This window comes from Chlorocebus sabaeus, chromosome 25 (genome assembly GCF_047675955.1).
Source record: "Chlorocebus sabaeus isolate Y175 chromosome 25, mChlSab1.0.hap1, whole genome shotgun sequence".
Taxonomy (NCBI): domain Eukaryota; kingdom Metazoa; phylum Chordata; class Mammalia; order Primates; family Cercopithecidae; genus Chlorocebus; species Chlorocebus sabaeus.
The window spans coordinates 12,470,277-12,489,997 of NC_132928.1; the positions used below are offsets into that span (position 1 = coordinate 12,470,277).

Genomic DNA, 19,721 nt, shown 5'->3' on the forward strand with positions numbered 1-19,721 from the left:
GGGGAATGACTAAAGGAGGTAGCATTTAGGAAGAGATTTGAAGGATGACTAACATTTTGACAAGTGGAAATAGTGGTGGAGTTTGAGACAGAATCAAATGTTTCAGCAAGTGGCAACTGCATCTGGTCTCTTTTGGCGAGCTAAGAGTTTGTGTTGTCAAGAATTAGGAGAAAAAGCAGGAAAAATGTTTGGAAAACTGGGTAGAGACTTGAATACCAGTTTAGAGTATTTAGAGTATTTGTTTTTAATTTGGTAGGTTATGGGGAGGCACTGTGTTTTTTTTTTTTTTTTTTTTTTTTTTTAAACATAGCAGTAATATCATCAGAGTCAGGAATGACATGCTTTAAATAGAGTTCATCTCAAATGGGCTACTCTGTTTATGAAGATTTTTATCTATATATGCACATAAATATGTACATATAAATTTCCACAGCCAAAGGAAAAGGTTGTATTTTATGGCATAAAATTATATTTTTTGGCTCTGACTCAGCAGTCATAAAACCTAACTATTTCCAAGCATAAGAAAGATGGAAAATACTCTCTTTATAACATCTTAAATAATTATATGGAGGCCAATCCCATGGCCCTTGTGCATAAGTAGCTCAGACTGAATTTTTGAAGAGTTTTTCATACATTTCAGCATTAAGTTTGGGCACTGAAACAGACCATATATCTAATAGGTAACTTCCTTGTGAACTTTCAGTCCCAACTACCCACAATGAAATGTTCATATATGCATTTAAATGCAACTATTAAGAAGAACTGATACCTTTTCCTATGTCTGTTGCCTAATAAAACAAACTTTGCAAACTAACCCCAAGGGGAAAAAAGTGCAGTAAGTTTTAGCTTCCAAGTAAAAAGACATAACTAGAAATCACACAGGACTCTATCAGGGAAGCACTGACATTTGATTCACCCATGAATAAATTATTGTTGTCGCCTGAATGCTGGGTAAAGTCATCAGTAATAAAATTAACGTGCACTACACAGTTAATCCAAAACAGAAAAGTTGGAATCATGCAGAATCTAGTGAACATTAGAAAGGGAATCTTATCCAAGTGTCCGAAGGATGTAACATAACAGATTGGCAAATTTCACTTTTTTTCTTTCAAATTTTAAGATTAAGCCAGGCTATTAATATCAGCCAGAGGATATTCAGATTAATCAGTTTGAGTTCTGCTGTAATATCTCTGCTTAGCTTGCAAAACAGATGAACATATGAACAATGATCAATCTAATCCATACATCCAGATCTATTAAAACTGTCTTAGTCGTTCTGGTTTAAAGGATTTTTTGTTCCGGGTAGGTGATGAACTGAAAGGGAGAGGCGGGAGACCGACTTTTAAATCATCGTGGACACGCAGAGCTTGGTGAAAGTATAAAATGAGGCAGAATCTATTGTTTGCCTTGAAGAATTTTTATGGCAATGCCCACTTTAGAGTGACAGGAGTGAGTTTGTCACAATTCAAAGTCACCCAAAGGAGGTTGTCAAGGTTGCAGGCAGAGAGGCTGGAGAGAGGGTTGAGGGTTGGTCACAGCAGGAAGGAGGCAAAATTCAAAGCTGAGGATCCCCACGTCAGCAGAACTTCAGGTTGGTCAAGCAGCTTGTAACAGGATAGGGAAGAAGAATGCTAAGGGAATTTCCATTTCAAAAAATCCCTCGTGATCCATGAGGTTCTTCATGCAAAACAACTCAGAGCTTTTCTTCTTCCTTCATATCCAGTACCTAAAGTAAAACCGTCAGTGTCTTTTACAACCCTGTCATCTCAATTCACACTGAACTAAATACTTTCAGGGATTAGTCATAGAATCCCTTAAAAAATAAAAAGGCTGAGACCAGGTTGTGTGTGTGTGTGTGTGTGTGTGTGTGCGTGTGCGTGTATGTGAGTGTGGAACAGAGAGGGACAACCTAGAAGAGGTCTGACCTTCATTCATATTGCCATTTAGTCAGAGATGCTGCTTTTTTCTCTGGATTATGTATTGAGACTTTAAGTACCATTACTTACAAAAACAATGATTCCCTTCCTTAAACACTGCTTGAAATCTATCACTTAGAGACTACTGCATTTAAAGACATCAACCTTATCTCAGCATTTTATTCTTTTTCATTTTTGGAAGAAAGAACTTTTTTTATTTATGGCAATTAAATGTATCATCGTGGCTGCCAATTTTGGGATGTTGCATTAATATTTAACTTCTATACAAACAACTGAATTCATCACAGTCTGAATTTGGTCACTGTAATTTAGTTTTTAAAGTGATAACTACACAGTTTCAAGGTTTATGCTGTTTACCTAGAAAGTGAAGTAGGGTGAAGGTGAGCATTTTTGTTGGCATCTATGTCATGGCCTCTAACTTTTACGCCTAGCAGACTCCAAGGTCACACAGCCAACTTCACATGCTTGGAAATCACAGGCTGGAAAAAACTGAGACTTGAGACTTAGAGATGGCTACTAGAATGGGGCAGGTGCTAGGCTGATTGTCCAGGTGCAGAATGGTGGAGGAAAATCTAAGTAGGAGAATAGTATGCAGGATCTGTTACCATGGAGACAGGCGGGTGCTCCTGCAGGAGTCGGCATCGGGGAAATCCAGCAAGTGGTAAGTGGTGGCAATTCCAGCCAGCCAGGGAGTCCAGGGGAGGCCACAAAGATAGGAAGACTTTAGAGAGGACCCAGACACAGGGTCAGTGTTCAGGAGCCAGGTTTGAGCCCTCGGACTGTTCTGACTAAGCCTGGGGAGATGAACAGCTCAATCCAAATCCTGATTTTCCCAGTTACTAACACAGGCCCCTGAGCAAGTATTTCATTTCTTTGAACTCCAACCTCTGCAAAGTCTGTTAGAAGACAGTGCCTACCTTGTAGGATTATTATGATGTTAAAAATAATAAAGGACTTAGCACATGCCTGAATCACACTAAGATTGTAACATATAACTGTTTTTCAAAATTGATTATTAGGATTATGCCTAGAACTAAATGGGGATTTGATACAGAAGTAAGGAGTTTAGTTATTGAAGTTAGGATATCAGTCACCACAAGACCAAAGGAAGGGTGATCATGACATAATATTAGCCTTCTTGGATTATCCCTGACTAGGAGTCTGGATAGATGTCATGCCTCAAATTGAGCTAAATTTGCATGTGGTTTTGGTGGAGTCCTCTTTGGGAAAGAGAGGGTCACAGTGTATAGGAAGTAGTTGGAATCTTGAACTTAACTGTCTAACTGAATTCACACAGAACATGATTAACCATGATCATTCAAACGCTCTTGCCTAGAGATGAACTGTCATGTGAACTTTCCCCAAGATTTGTTACTCACAATGGAAGCTGCATCCCTAAGGAAGAGTGTTATGATACATCTGAAACCATAGAGTTTATCAAATTTTTTTTTGTCAACTAAAAACTATTGGATATAAAATCTATTATGAATGGAAAAGCTGTGGCTGCTCCTCACAGGATAAAGTCACTGTTTCTTTCCACCTCTTTTTACTTAAAGCCCAATGCCCTGTGCTACCCAATACTTGATTCTCTAGACCCTTTCCTGCCTACATTCCAGTTCTGTGACTTCAAGACGTCGCTTGGGCACCAGTCAACTGATAAGATGAGGATATCTCACTCTCATTTCCCCCATCATCATTTAAAAAGTGCTTTCATTCATTTGATTTCATTTGTATATCCCACCTCAGTACTGAGGAAGGAATGATCTTCACTGCATAATTGAGAGAATGAAGCTCAGATAGTTGAATTAATTACCCAAGGCCACTCAGCTGGTGAATGACAGAGCCATGTCTGTAAGCCAGGCTTTCTGAATCCAGGCTTCATGAGCTTTTCCACTTTACCATGCTGACCGCAAGTTGATGGTGGCTTACTATTTGCTCCTTTCCCATTTCATTTATGTTTTAAACAATAGCTTCCAGCATCTTCCACAATTAAGAACTCAAGAGGTACCAGCGCTGTCCTTGAGTAGCTCAACAAGGTGCCGTCCACACCCACACTGTTCACAGGGGCTACAAGAGACACAAAGACAGTCACGTCTTTGACTTAAGTCATTTTCTTCTTGAGTCAAAGGTGGAAGAACAGAAGTATGAATTTGTGAAGCTTAACAAGGAATAGGTGCTGAGGGAAAAGCAGCATTAGAGGATGTTTTGGGTGCCAAGTCTTGTTCTAGGAACAGTTATGTATCTTTATGTGATATCAAGGGTCAGAGCAAATAGTGCTTCTTTTCATAATAAGCCAAGTGAGGTCGATCCTGCCATCAGGACCTTCCAATGGCTCCCATCTCTCTGATATTTTCCCCTACTATTTCCAGCACCCCACCCTGTCCCACCTTGGATTCTCCTTCAGCCACTTGCTGTTTCTCAAACAAAGAAAATATGATGGCACCTCAGGGCCTTAATGCTTGATTCCTTCTTTGGGCATTTAGAATTGTGAGGCTTGGAGGGGCATTCGTCATCTGAATATTCTATTCATTAACATAAATACAGTCATATCATTCCCTTTAAAAAATTCTTTTAATTAATTAATTATTTATTTATTTTTTGGAGGCAGAGTCTGGCTCTGTCACCAAGGCTGGAATACAGTGGCACAGTCATAGCTCACTGCAGCCTCAAACGCCCGGGCTGAAGTGATCCTCCCTCCTCAGCCTCCCAAGTAGCTGGGACCACAAGCACATGCCACCATGCTTGCTTGACCTTTTTTTGAATTTTTTTTTTTTTTTTTGTAGAGATGAGGTATTGCTGTGTTGCTCAGGCTGGTCTCAAACCCCTGATCTCAAGTGATCCTCCTACCTTGGCCTCCCAAAGTGCTGGGATTACAGGTGTGAGCCATGGTGCCCGGCCTAAAATCTTTTAACTGTTGCTCATTGAGCAGGAAGTCTAGACTCCCTGAGCTGTCTGGGAAACCCTCTTTCTCCTCACTGTCTGCCTCACACTTCATCTTCCAGCTGTACTAGTGGTAATGCCAAGGTTGACTGAGGGAGGAGGCTTCCGTTCTCTACTCTCAATCAACTTCCACTCCCTGCAAGCAAGCTCAAATGAACAGAATAAACATGTAAAAACTGTGTGCTTTCTATAAACCAAGCTTCAAGACAAATCTCCAATCCAAGCCTTCCAGACTGGGTCGCCAAGCCCCTTCCCTTTGACACAGAATGACAGAACGATTTGACAGTATGATTTGCAGTCTCCTGCTCACAGAGGTCTCTGTGCATTTGTTCATATTTCCCCTCTGCCAAGCAGGCCCTCTCTTCTTTATTCTCCTTCTCTCTCCCCCATCAGCTGCCTGGCTGCCTGTATAAGCCTCTCAGCTTGTGCTTAGCCTTCTTCGACCCATTCTTCCCAGCTACCTACCCATGCCACCTTAGAGGCCTTTTTCTGTGTACCTCTACAGGACACATTTTACAATGTATAGAAATTATGTTTATGTACCAGTCTGTCCCAAAGAGTAAGAGCTTGTTGTAGGCTAGGGCCATGTCAGATTTACCTGTGAATGATGGATTAGAAAAACATTGCTTGGAATATACTTTTTAATAAATATATGTTAAAGAATAAATGAAGGACAAAAACCAGGCTTTGGGGAAGGTTATTCAGAAGGCTGAGTGTAAAGTAACTGGAAAAATTTTAACTTTTTACAAGTGTGCACGGTGAGGTTTAGAGAAGACTCGGGAGGGTAATTTCATTAGCCTAGGCAGTACCCAATGGAGACCCAAACTAGAGAAGTAGCAGCTCATACACTAAGGGTTTCAACTCCCTCATCTGTAAAAGAGGAGTTTTAACAGCATGTACTTCGTAAGATTATCATGAGAGTATGTTGTATTGATAACACATTTTAATTGTTATTATTTTAAAAATAATAGCAGCAAAGATGTATGGTGGTGAGCAGCATAACTCTGGGCCATGCTGCTGGGATGGACTCCCAGTTCCCACACTTACTTGCTGATTGTCCAGCAAGTTTCCTAACCACTTTGTGCCTCTGTTTTCACAGATTTAAAAATGGATGTAACAACACCTATTGCAAATGGTTGTTAAAAGATTTCTATGAATTGATGCATGTGCAGTATTTAAATCTGGAATGTAGTAATTTCTTTTAAAATGTTGGTTTAGGCCAGGCACGGTGGCTCACGCCTGTAATCCCAGCACTTTGGGAGGCTGAGTTGGGGGGATCACCTGAGGTTGGGGGTTCGAGACCAGTCTAACTAACATGGAGAAACCCTATCTCTACTAAAAATACAAAATTAGCCAGGCATGGTGGTGCATGCCTGTACTCCCAGCTACTTGGGAGGCTGAGGCAGGAGAATCGCTTGAACCTGGGAGGCAGAGGTTGCGGTGAGCCAAGACCACACCATTACACTTCAGCCTGGGCAACAAGAGTGAAACTCCGTCTCAAAAAAAAAAAAAAAAAAAAAAAAAAAAAAGTAATAAAAAATAAAATTAAATAAATAAATAAATAAATAAAATAAAATTTTGTTTTAAAACACAAACACATACACACACAAGAATGGAAAGAAAACTTGTCGAGGCAGAATCTACATGACTTTATAACTAAATGAATGTGCATGTGGGTATGTATGTTTGCTGATGTGGGAGGTAGAGTGAGGTAGGAGAAAAAATCTGAGATAGATTTGGTTTGGAAACATCCTACAGATAATGATACCTTCAGCCAAGACTTGGAGCCAAGGAGCTAGAACCATTTAGGAAGTTGGGCCAATAATTAATTCAATTTTCTGTCTTGTCAGTTTGAAATGCTCATGGGCATCTATGTACTAATGGTAAGGAAAGAGGCTGAGATTTCAGATCTAGAATTAATGATTTAAGAATCATTAACACATGTTTCAAAAATAATGACTAATATTAGTTGAAAGCTATGATCACTGTGCTAAACATTGCATATACATTATCTCACTGAATCCTGTCAGCATCCCTAGGAGGTATTAGCTACATTTCACAGATGGGGAAAACTGAGGCACAGACAGATTAAGTAACTTGCTTTAGGTTACCTGATTAGGTGGTCAGGAAGGGTTTGATGGCAGGCAGTTTTATTCCAGAGTGTGTGCTCCTTATTCTCTTTTGGACTGTCTCCAAGGAAAAGGTTCAAGTCATGAAGTTGGCCAAAAGAACCCGGCAAGAAAGAGGGTGTGTCTCATAGAGGCTCCAAAGATGCTATGCCAGTGAATGAATGATTAGATGTTAGAGTTAGAGGTTCAGGCTTTGTGGCCATAAAGTAGAGGAAGACTAATGATATGGTTTGGATGTCTGTCCCCTCCAAATCTCCTGTTGAAATGTAACCCCTAAGGCTGGAGGTGTTTGGATCATGGGGGCAGATTCTTTATGAGTGGCTTTGTGCCATCCTTGGGGTAATGAGTAAGTTCTCACTCTGAGTTCACCCAAGATCTGGTTGTTTAAAAGAGAGTGGCACCTCCTACCTCTCTCTCTTGCTCCCACTCTCGCCATGTGATGTGTTGGCTCACGCTTCACCTTCCGCCATGACTGTAAGTTTCCTGTGGCCTCACCAGAAGCTGGTGCCAGTGCTATGCTTCATGTACAGTCTGCAGAACTGTGAGCCAAAATTAAACCTCTTTTCTTTATAAATTACTCAGTGTCAGGTATTTACAGCAATGTGGGAATTGGCTAATACAACTAACTGGCTCAGGGTAAGGTTTAGACTCCAACCCTATCCTCCAGCAAGGCACTGTAACCCACAGTTCATGAAGAAAACTGGATGCACCGGAATCACCTGGGGTGATCCATTATTCAAAGACGAACTCCCATTTCCAGCCCTGACCTATTATAAAGTGTTAGGGTCAGCCTGGCATGCTGTGCTTTTAACCAGATATCTTGACTATATTGACCACTCAAGTTCACTTGGGAATGAAATGTATTTTTGTCATATAAAGTACAGCCTTAAAGAAATGATACTGGTTTTCTGTATGAGTCCTAAACCATCTATGAAGGTGATTTTAAAAGAGAAATTCCCAGAATGTCTAGAGCAATCTCAGGATCACTAAAGTAATTACATAGCTTCCCCAAGTGACTATTTTGAAGGGAAATACTTATTTGGATTTGCAGTTTCTGGTATGTTTAATAAATACCACCTTCATTACTAAATAACTGACTTCCCAAATGCATTTTTTTCTCTGGATAAAAAGAAAATGTACAAGAACAGAGCATTCATCCAACATTATTACTATGGATTCTCCACTTCATTGTTATTCTCTGTGTTTGGAGAGGAATTGGTCAACTGGGTCATTTTCTGAGCTTGATGGGCCATCGTCATCCCTGCTTATGTTTGAATTGCTCACAGCACTTTGACCTTCACAGAGAAAAGCTCCACCTGGATGCAAACCATTGTTAGTGTATAGTGGAGCCCTTGTACAATTGTGGGGAGGATCCAACCAACACCTGTGTTACAGGCTGGCTGCCGTTAGAACTCTAGAGAATGTTTCTCAGGATCATGATTCCACTGATGGAGAATCTGAATCCAGGCAATGGCGAACATTTTTGCACCAGAGATCTTCTGAAATTTTATATCTCAGCCTGGTCTGGTGTTGGTGGCTAGAAAATAGCTTCCTGGGCTGATGTATTGGTCCTTGGTACAATTCATGGCTATCCATATTATATTTGATTTCACAGATGCTGTTGGAAATATCTACCACATGTGCTTTATCCCACAATAATTACCCAGAAAATTAAAAATAATTAATTCTAATTTAATAATGTTTTTACTTAACTTTTTTTTTGCTCTGCTCACAGATCTAATTGCTGTTATTCTTACTTTATTTTTCTATAAGGTAGGAATAATATCCACTTCATTAGCTCGTCATGAGTAGGATTAGCAAACATACTCTCAAAGGGCCACTAACTGTGGAGAAGATGCCTTCATTTGCATTTCTTTCTTGGCACATTTCTTGTTAGCCAGTCATTCATTAAGACCCCATGTTTATTGAACACCTACTCTGTGCCAGGCACTTTTCTTGGTTCTGGAGATATCACCATGTAAAAACAAATACCTGAAGAATGCCCTCATAGAGCTTACAGACATAGAAGATGAGACAGTAAACAAAATAAATAAGTAAACTATGAAGTGTATTAGAAGGTGTTAAGGGCTATGGGGAAAAAGAATAAAACAGGAAAGTAGGTGAGGACTGAGCTGCGGGCAAGGTGATGTTTCTGTTTTAAATCAGGTGACATAGGTGACCCTCCCTAAGAGGGTACTACTTTAACAAAGTCTTGAAGGAGCTGAGGAAAACCATGGCAACATATATCAAATCACATTCCATGGGACGTTAGTCCTGAGAAAACCTGAGCTAAAAATGGTTTCACCATTCAATCACGTTGGAAATAATAAGTTTTGGAAACTTACAATGATTGTAGGCACATTAAATAATTTGAAAAAGCCTGCTGGAAAGGAACCAGTTTAACTCAAAACATAGTGAACAGTATTTCCCTCCCTCCCTTCTACCCTCCCTTTCTTCCTGTTTTCCTTCCTAATCTGATAGAGCAGCTAGACCCTAACTCTGTAGCAACCTTCAAATGTGGATACGCTCCTACTTGCCAATCATCAGTGGGGCTTCTGAGGCAGAATGCTCCAGGAAGAGCATCGATTCTGGAATCTGGGACCTCAGTATGAGACTGGCATGTGCCACTTTGTCCCCGAGCAAGCTAAGCTTTCTTTTTGGCTTTATCATCTATGAATTGGGCATAATAATAAAGCCAGCTATGCAGGCTTGTTGTAAAGAGTAAATAAAATCAGGTGTTAAAGCACTTTCTAAATGGTAAAATACTACAAATATAAGTGTTTTATGATGTACTTTTTCATTTGCTTTTTGGTACTCAGAGAGTCAATCCACTGTTATGACTCTGTCTAGGGTTCGTTTATAAAGAGCTTGCTGATGGAGGGTTGAAGGAGAAGGGATAAGCTTTATAAGTCTGTGAAAGTGTAAAGAACTGTGATGTTCTCGACAAGAATCCAAAACTTCAGTCCTATTTGCAACAGGCTCCAGTCCACGAAATTAACTGGCCACAGGCCCATTTCCCTACACTTGCCAGTGATTCTCAAACTTTGGAGCACACTAGAATCACTTGGGGATTGTAAAGCAATACTGTTGCCTGGTTCCCACCCTCAGTTGTTTGACTAATTGCTATGGGGTGTGACTGGGGCATTAGGATTTTAAAAAGCTTTCCAAGTGATTCCAATGTGTGGCAAAGTTTAGGAACCACAGTCATAAATTAATCCCTGTGATCATCTTTTTTTTTTTTTTTTAAGCAGCCTGGCCAAAAGAAATACTTACAAGTTGATCATGGTTGCAAATCGATGAACTTGATTCTTTTCTTATGGGAAGGTAAGCAGTTAGGAAGAAAGAAAGGAAAAGAGGGAGGAGAATTGCTTTTATCAGCTGCCTACTTTGACAAGGGATTATGCCATCACATGCATTACCTCATTTAACTTTCCCAAGAACCCTGATACTTAAATATTATAAAATTTCCATTTTGAAAGTGAAATACACGATCATTGAGCTCTTAGGGAAATTCCTCAGGAATTTGGAAACAGGACATTTGGTTGTGCAGCCCTCCTTTAGGTTTTCAGTGGCTTCTCCTACCATCATTTTCTTTTTCTTAGCTTTCTGGCAAAACCTGGTATTGAGCATTTACATATCAGTGTCAAATGAAGTCAGTGTTATTTTCTTGCCCGTAAAGTCAGCCTCTGAGTTTTAAATCTGACTGGGAAATGACAGTCTTTATTCCCTACAAGAACTGTACACATAAGGTAGCAGAGTAAACAGTAAATGTAGAAGTTTTATAATAGAGAGGTGCCTTTTTAAAAACTTTTAGACAGGGTGGAGTGCAGTGGTGAGATCAGGGCTCACTGCAGCCTCATCCTCGTGGGTTGATGGAAAAGGGATAAGTTTATGAGTCTGTGAAAGTATAAAGAACTGTCATGTTCTGGACAGGAATCCAAAACTTCAGCCCTGTTCACAATCCTGATCCTCCCACCTCAGCCTCTTGAGTAGCTGGGACTACAGGTTCACAGCACGACACCCAGTTCATTTTTAAAATGTTTGTAGAGATGGGATTTTACCATGTTGCCCAGGCTGGAAAGGCGCCTTCTAAGCAAAGCATCTGTATGTAGCCTGTGGCCTAGCGGTAAGGCTAGCCCAGGTTTTTTCCATTTTCCAGTTCATCTTAAGCATTTTCAGAGAATTGAAACAGATGCAGGCAAATGTTCTCCTTGATCATCGTTTATTCATTTAGCATTTATGGAGCACCTACTGTGTGTTAGGCACTAGGAATAAAAAAAATAACTAAAACATCTTTTACACAAAAGGCGGCAAAGACAGACATGTTAATAATAATTAAAGCATAAATACCATGATACCAGTGTGTGGATGGAAGTTGAGAGGAAGGAGAGATCAACCACTGTGGGCTGTCATGGGGAGGGCAGCGGGAGGCGTCATCCTGGAGGAAGTGGCTTTTGAAACATGTGATTGTGTTCAGTCAATCCACCTCTTGGGCAATCTCCTAAACACCAGTGCTCTAAGGATTGTTACCTGAGGATTGTTGGAGGATGCTAGGGCAGTTATTAAAGAGGAAATCCAGGTTCTGGGAAGATGAATGACTTGCCCAGGGTCGCAAACACAGTAAGAGGCAGAAATGAGACTCCCACTCAACTGTTCTAAGTTTAGTGTTCTTTCCATGACGCTGAGTTTCCTCTGCTGGTTCAGCAACTGGCAGGTCCACATAGCTGAGAACGTAGTTGGTAGCTTGTGGCATCAGGTGACATCTTGATTATTTTTTCCAGTTGAACCTGGTTGCCAAGGAAAACTCTTTCTTCCTTGTAAAACCAGGCAGTGAATGCGCTATCTCAAATGGAGAATTGAGTCTTGAAATGCAAGAACTCCAGAAAACTCACAATGCAAAATAAAATTCTGAGGTGGATAGTTTTTTTTTTTTCAGAAATGTATGGTAGAAATACAGTTGTCTGTAAATATTTAAAGTCACCAACACTATTTTTACTTGGGTGTTATGTAATTTCATATTTTAAAAATAAAAACTTATTCAAATACATGCAGCTTTATTTCAGACTCTCATAAGTCATCTACAGTTATAATTTTTTCCCACTTTTATTACCAGCTTAAGCCATCACTAATTTACTAATGATTCCCAAATAAATGTCTTCAGTCACAAATGTCTTCTTTAAAAAAATATGTTTTAAAATGTGGACACAGAGTCTTGCAGTGTTGCCCAGGCTGGCGTGCACTGGCTATTCACAGGTGTGATCAGGGTGCATTGTAGCCTCAAACTCCTGGGCCACAGTCATCCTCCCAAGTAGCTGGGACTACAGGCATGTGCCACCATGCTTCATAAATCTCTTCTAAATCTTTCCCAAGACCAGTGGAATCTGGTTGTTCCAAAAGCCTTTAAATCTAACATTTTAAACCAAATTCATTATTTTCTTACCAAAACCTTTATTTGTATCTCTTTAATATCCTACCACTTTAATTCAGTTGCCCAAGCCAGACATTTAAGTCTGTTGATTTCAGTTTCCTGCCAAATATCCCTCCAGTTCCTCCTCCCTCCCCACTGCCATGGTCCAGCATCAGTCCCCCATTCTTTGCCACCTCAACAACTGCAGTGGACTCCTAACTGTGCTTTCTGAAACAATGCATATTTCTCTACACTAATCCACCTTGCTTAGCACACAGAGACTTGCCCAACTGGCTTAAGCAAAAGCAGAAACCTCATTTTAAATCAATATTCAAATCTTTCTAAAAGACTCGTTCATTTTCCCATGTCAGTTAAGTAAAATACCTTGAAAATAAATGTCTTTGATGACTGAGGCTTTTATTGTGTCTCAAGGCCATCATTCTGAATACTGGTGATTATTATACGCTACCTATGTTGTGGCCATGATGACATTTGGCTTAAATGAATGTGTTTTTTTTTTTAAGTTCAATTTTTAAATAAATGATTCTTACATCAGTCGTTCTTAACCTTTCTGGGGTCATGCACCCTTCTGAGAATGCGACAAAAGTTATGGATCTTTTCTTGAGAACAATACACACACACACACACACACACACACACACACACACACACACACACACACTTTGCCCATAACTTCAAGAGTTTCTTAATTCATCCATGGATCCCTAGAGCTATAATGAAACCTGGTTAAGGAATTTGCCTCATGTGAAACTGTTTTCTTGTCAAAGGCTTGATATACATTTCTATTTTAAACAGATGTTTGAATGAATTTGGTCCTGGGTGAGGTGTGATTGGCTGCCTACTTTCCCAGAGTTAGTACCATGTCTTTTGAGAATGGTCTGTGGAGAGGGCAGTTTATTTGTATAACCATCTCAACTCTGCCCTTCACTAGCTACAGGACCTTGTAAAATCCTATAACTAGCAAGATGTATAGAAATCAGTTCAGATTCTCAGCCAAGGGACCTGAAATCTTGTCTCTACATGCTCTGCTAACTTGGTAAACTTCTCAGAAATACAACTCAGATGTAAGATGAGGCACACTTGACATGATAATATTTTGTTGTTTCGTAGAGTCTGCCTCATTTCCACTACTTCATTTTATCCCAACAAAAACCTGATGAAAAAGTCAATGAGTTGTAATTGTTCAACACATGAGGATAAATAAGGAAAAGAATACAGGCTTACTCAGTTACAAACAGGAAATATGCAAAAAGTCTCATTCTGATTCTAGCTCCCAAGTCTCTGTAGACCTCTGTTCTTCATGATTTAATTCAAGCTACACATGAGTGGAAGACATCCAGGCAAAATAGGTTGGATCCATTCATACCAAATTAGGTCTACACAACAATTTGATAGTGTTAGAAAGAAAGTTTTGGACACACATGAATAATGACTAATAACATTTTGACTGATATGGTAGGATACTGGTAAACATGGTTGTTGATAATTTCATCTTGGGATCTGGGTGCAGTGGCTTATGCCTGTAATTCCAGCAACTCTGGAGGTGAAGGCAGGAGGATTGCCTGAGGCCAGGAGTTTGAGACCAGCCTGGACAACATAGCAAGAGCTCATCTCTACAAAAAAGTGTAAAAAAATAGCTGGGTGTGGTGGCACGTACCTGTAGTCCTAGATACCCTAGAGTCTGAGGCAGGAGGATTGCTTGAGCCCAGGAGTTTGAGGTTACAGCGAGCTATGGTCAGGCCACTGTTCTCCAGCCTGGAATACAGAGCCAGACCCTGTCTCAAATAATAATATTTTTATTATTAATAAGAAATACAATAATAATACTTTATCTCATATAAAAAAGGACAGTTTTGTAAAGTGTAGGGTTTTTATGTTTGTTTGTTTGTTTTTTGAGACAGGGGTCTTACTCTCACCTCAGCTGGAGTGCAGTGGCGCAATCACTGCTTACTGCAGCCTTGACTTTGGGGCTCAAGCAATCCTCTTGCCTCAGCCTTCTGAGTAGCTGGGACAACAGGCACATGCCACCATGCCCTGCTAATTTTTTCTATTTCTTGTAGAGACAGGGGTCTCATTACGTCGCCTAGGCTGGTCTCAAAATCCTGGGTTGACTTGGTGCTCCTGCCTTGGCCTCCCAAAGTGCTGGGATTACAGATGTGACCCATTGGAAAAAGTAGGGTTGAAGATATTTTTGCATGGATTTTTTTTTTTTCCTGAGCTACCTTTAACTATACACAGGAATTAGAAACATAAACTTGGCTAATTTTTTCTGAGCTCTCCAGCATTTTTTTTCGCATCCTTCAAAAAAACCAATCTCACTCCAGGCTGAGTATTCTGTCTCTCTCTCCTTCTCTCTCACATCCTGTGTCATACTTGTAGGCTTGGAACTGGAGGGACCTCGGAGATTGGTTCAACCCTTCCATGTGCAATTAGGGAACTGAGACCCAAAATGGTTAAATAATTTGCCAGAGGTCACACAGCGAGCAGTAGCAGCAGCTCCAAGATGAGATCACATATCTCCTGCCTATAGGTCCTTATTTGTTTTCCTATCTTTCAAAATGGAAATTGTAATACCTTGACAGTCAAAAATTCAAAATATAGCAGAGAAAGACTCATAAGAGCTATAAAGTCATAATAATTAAGTTTACAGTAGTTTTTCAAGTACTACAATTATATACCTGCTTGCCCAGCCCACTCCCCATATATGAAGTTCTACCTTATCATAGAACGCTTCCCTAAATATTTTCTAGGGACTGTCTAAAATATGGAGAAATAAGCTTGTCATTTCTTCAGCTGAAAGGATAACACTTTTGCTACATAAAACTTTTAATTTCTGTCAAATTGAAAAGTGGCATTCTAGATCTCCATAAGGCAATTTTATGCCAATTAATGCATCAGAAGGTATTTAATGAGAGATAGTGTTGTACTTAGCACTATGTTAGGTAAACCCGAAGAGAAAGGGGAAAAATGCATATTTGTTCAGAAAGAAATTGGGAAGTGAAGAGGGAGTCGAATGCTTGGACACTGGGATTGCAGTATGAGTCAACAGAGTGTATGAGATGAACAGTGGGTGACCAGCCTGACTGAACCATGGCTCAGTGATGCCAGTAGTTGAAAATAAGGTTGAATAGGTAGGTAGGTAGATAAGCAGACAGCTTGATAGCGAGAGCTCAGGGCACTTGAATTTGAACCCCAGCTGTGTAATTTTGAGCAAATTACTCAACTTCTCTGTGCCTCAGTTTTCTTGGCACAGAAATGGGGATAATAATATTTCCCTTCCCATATTGTTGAGGAGGTTTAATTAGATTTACAAGGTCTAAGCACGAGTAAAGTTTAGGGCATTGCCTTCTATGTCTTCCATCCACCGTAGTAAGCATTTTTATGCCCTTTGGTTTGGTTGGGAAGTGAAATTGAACATGCTCCAACAATATTAACTATTCTATTTTGGGTGAAGCCAGAAAATAAAGACTTGAAAGTAGTCTGCGGAGTTTGAACTTGAATAAGCAACAGAGAGCGGTTCCTAGGCAGAGTTGGATTTAGAAAATCTGGGCTTAGAAAGGATCTATTCAACCCCCAGAGTTCTTGGGTATGCTGCCGCTACTCTTTGCTAGTTGCTCAAACATCTCACCCCTGGGGAAGGAAACCACTTGGCTGCCTGAACTGGCATGTGGAGTGGTGACCAACAGCCTGGAAGATATTTGTCTGAAAAGAACAAAACAAAATTGCATTTCAGAGGATTAAAGTTCGTCAAATTGTTATGGTTCTTTCGCTTTGTGGTGAGTCTTTAAGGGTCCAATTCCAAGGTTAATAAGTAAAAGAGCTGGAGAACTAGGTTGGTAGATTGAATATTAACGAGTACCTCTTGGATAGTTACTGGAAAGTTACCAATAACATCTATAGTAATCTCTCCTCGGGTTCTCAATAGGCCTTTGCCCTCTTTAGAAACATCTTTGACTCCGGTAACATCTAAGCACCCGACAAGACTGCACCAATGCATCCTTCTGGCATACCAAGGAGACAGATAAGCAAAGCAAGCCAGAGAAGCTACCTCCAATTGTCAAGGTGGAGAGACACAGGTCAAGTTTTGGGATCTGGCCATCAGTCAATAGTCCTCAGACCCTCTTAGTCTAGTTTCTCCAATTCAGATCATCTGATCTTTGCATAATTACAATATCTTCCCTGTGGAATTTGCTAATGATTCTTGGACTGTTACTCTAAAGGGAAAAGATCTAGCAAGTTACTTGCTGTTTTCATTAAACTTAGCCAACCTCTCAAATAGGTAAACTATTTTTAAACCTTCAAGCAGCTGCAGATTATTATGGATGAATTCAAAAGTTTTTATCTCAATCGGCTGTGATTTTCAGATTCAAAACTTTCCTCGTGCTTAATTTTTTTGCATCCTTGGCCTCTGCTGTCATCTTTTAGGAATTTGGAATTAGTAGGAACGGTGACTCCACCAATACATGATGGTGACAAAGGTCAACTACAGGTTTGGGGAAAATAAAAATTCCTAAACATTCTGTTACTCCAAATGGATAATTATTGATAAAGCAGAGCAAAACATTTGCCAAACCTGGTGCTAGATATTTATTTATCAGGAATATGCCACATGTTGGGTAATATACACATTATGATTAAGAGAAGCTACATAAAACATACCAAACAATGTACAAATAACACAAAGTAAACATTAGAAAAAGAAGTAATCTGTGCTTTACCTGTCATGTGGCCACACCATCTAAAAATGCATTCTCATATTTTCAGAAATAAACGTTAAGGATTATTCTTGAGACCACTCCTACTGATTCTGAGCATAATTATATAAATGATAAATACAGTGAATAATTAGCAATAACATCTTTGTATTGAAAAAAAAAAAAAGCTTTCCTGCTGTTGTAGAATGAGTTAAACAAAACCTAGTTATCCTTCCTGCCCTTCCAGACTGGCCTGGTGGGCCAGATGCCCGAAGCCCCCCAGATTTTATGATGTGTCAGCCGAGTTTCTGAACTAGGGGTTTAGGCTTCTCTCTGGGTCTCTTTCTATTTGTCTCTCGCTCTTTCTTCCCTGCCCCCTCCCCATTTTTAAAAGGCTTTAAAGAACATCTCTGGGAAACAAAAATAGCTCCAGTTGTGAGAGGCCTACACACCGGGAATGCAACTGAGAGATGCAAGTCAGCAAGTGCGAGCCGCGAACATGAGTGTCTGGCCCTGGGTGGATGCTCCTCGCTGTCTTGGTGCCGATTCTCTGCCTGGGCCCGGTGGGTAGAAGGGAAAATGGTTTTTCAGGGTTGGGAGGTGGGTTGGGTAGGTTTGGGATTCCTAGCGGAAGGAATGGAAACCCCAGCATTCGGGCTGAGGGGGCTCTTCCTTCCCCTCCCCCCACGTTTTTCAAATTTATTTTGCCCAGGCGGGGATTGGCGACGGTCAAAAGGGAGCAGTTGGCACTGAATGTCACCCTGAAGGTAAAATGAAAGACAAAAGATGAATGCATGCTTGCTTTCCGTTTGCAGCGGCTGCGGCGGTGGCAGGAGCAGCAGGATTTAAAGGGGAAAAAAATCACACGCATATGCACACATATATACACACCCAGAGGCGTCAATTATGCAAACGCAATAATGCAATCAAATCATGACAGTGCTGGGAATTTTTTTTTAGAAAAATATAGATATTTATTTTTAAAAAGATAGAGAAACGCATGCAAACAGAATCGTGCACATACCACGTAACCACCCGAGGAGAACCTGGCAGCCTCTCTCTTCTTCTGCCAAGTTATCATTGAGAAAACAGACAGGCATCATGACGTCCTGGGTCACAGGGAGTGCGGACCGACGCTACCAAGAGAAAAGGGAGGCGCCTTGGCGCTCCGGCTAGCCGCGGGCGCCCCTCTGCCCCTCGCAGCCCGGCTCGGTGAGTGCACAGCCGCTCGGGACGCGGACCCCGGGTGCCAGGCCGGCCCCGCGCCCGCGGGGGCAGAGCGGGGGGCCGTGCCCTTGCCACCGGCGGGCCGGCCAGCACCCCCTCGCCTGCCGAGGTCGCGGGAGCCCAGTTAAAGGAGGCGTGTGTAAGATGTGCAATGTTCCTGCATGGGGGTTTTGTAGACTTTCATAGCCAAAGAAACCGGCTTCGGCTTCTTTAAAATCCCCGACGACTCACCTGATTAACCTGCTGCAGTTCTGACCCTGCCAAGGTAACTGGTCCAAATCCTTATCATCAACATCTGGAGACAGACATTTGCATCTGGGGCATTCTTTATTTGCAGTCCTGGTTGAAATCTAGATTGCTACCCCCTTCCCCCTTCACTTGCTTAGAGTCTCTTGGAAAAAAAAAAAAAAAGCAACCCCTCCCTCAATAACACAACCATAAGTACTGCCCACCTCTTGTAGACTTGCCTTACCATGACTGCAAAACTGTCAGCGTGTGTGCTGGAGACACGGATAAATTCTAATTGCAATTAGATTTGTTCTTTAAACACCTCTCCCATCCCCCTTCCTGGATAGAGACTTCAGTGCTTGGTAAAGTGGCAAAGAGTGAGGGCAGAGTTAGGGCGCTGGGACGGGAGGGGTTAGGGTGAGGGGATACGGAGCAGGGGTCGTTGGGGAGAGGGTGGTGCCAGGAGTTGAGGACTGCTGTCATGGGCTGGAAAATCCTTCTGGTGATTGCTGCTGCTGTAGTCCTAGGTGTCTCCCTCCTGTCCTCTACGCTTCTTTCCCTCCCTTCTCTCTCCCCAACCCTTTCACCTTCCCGAGGGAGTCGCTGAAGTTGCACGGAGGTCACCCGATCATCATTTAACTATTTTAAACCATCTACCTCCTTCTACCCCTCAAGTCTGTTACAGCCTCTGCAGGATAGACCCCTGCACCCCTTGTTTGGTGATGGGAGAGTCTCAGAGACAGAAAGACACAGAGGGCAAAGCTCCCCTCCTCCCTTTCTCTTCCCTTCCGGCAACCTTTTCCAAGCTGCACCCCCTCCCCCTTTCAGAATCTTAATGAGCAATTCTGGAAGAGTCCGGAAAGGCCTGGAGAAACCCCCGCATGCCTCAGTGCTGTGGAATGATTATGTATGTGTTTATTTATTGTGCTTGCCTCGGTTATGTTGTGAATTGCCACATGGGTCTGCTTATGTTAGGGAAGCACGTTTGCTATGTTTGTGTTGTAGTATCAGAACCAGTGGCCGTGCAATAAGACACAGACACACACAGAAATCAAATGATTTCACTAACATAAACCAGAGGGCAATGTTGAAAATAGCACTCCCTCTCTCTCTCTCTCAAAAAAAAAAAAAAAAGAAA

The 19,721-nt window shown here is 41.2% G+C and overlaps 1 protein-coding gene across 1 annotated transcript in view; it reads left to right on the top strand.

Annotated features, from left to right (window-relative positions):
* Positions 1 to 18,161: 18,161 nt before the first annotated feature.
* ESRRG (estrogen related receptor gamma) overlaps positions 18,162 to 19,721 on the top strand; it is a 595,005-nt gene continuing 593,445 nt past the window's right edge. Inside the window, exon 1 of the mRNA XM_007988442.3 lies at positions 18,162 to 18,620. The gene's annotated coding sequence lies outside the window, so the exon portion shown is untranslated. The remainder of the gene's footprint in view (positions 18,621 to 19,721) is intronic.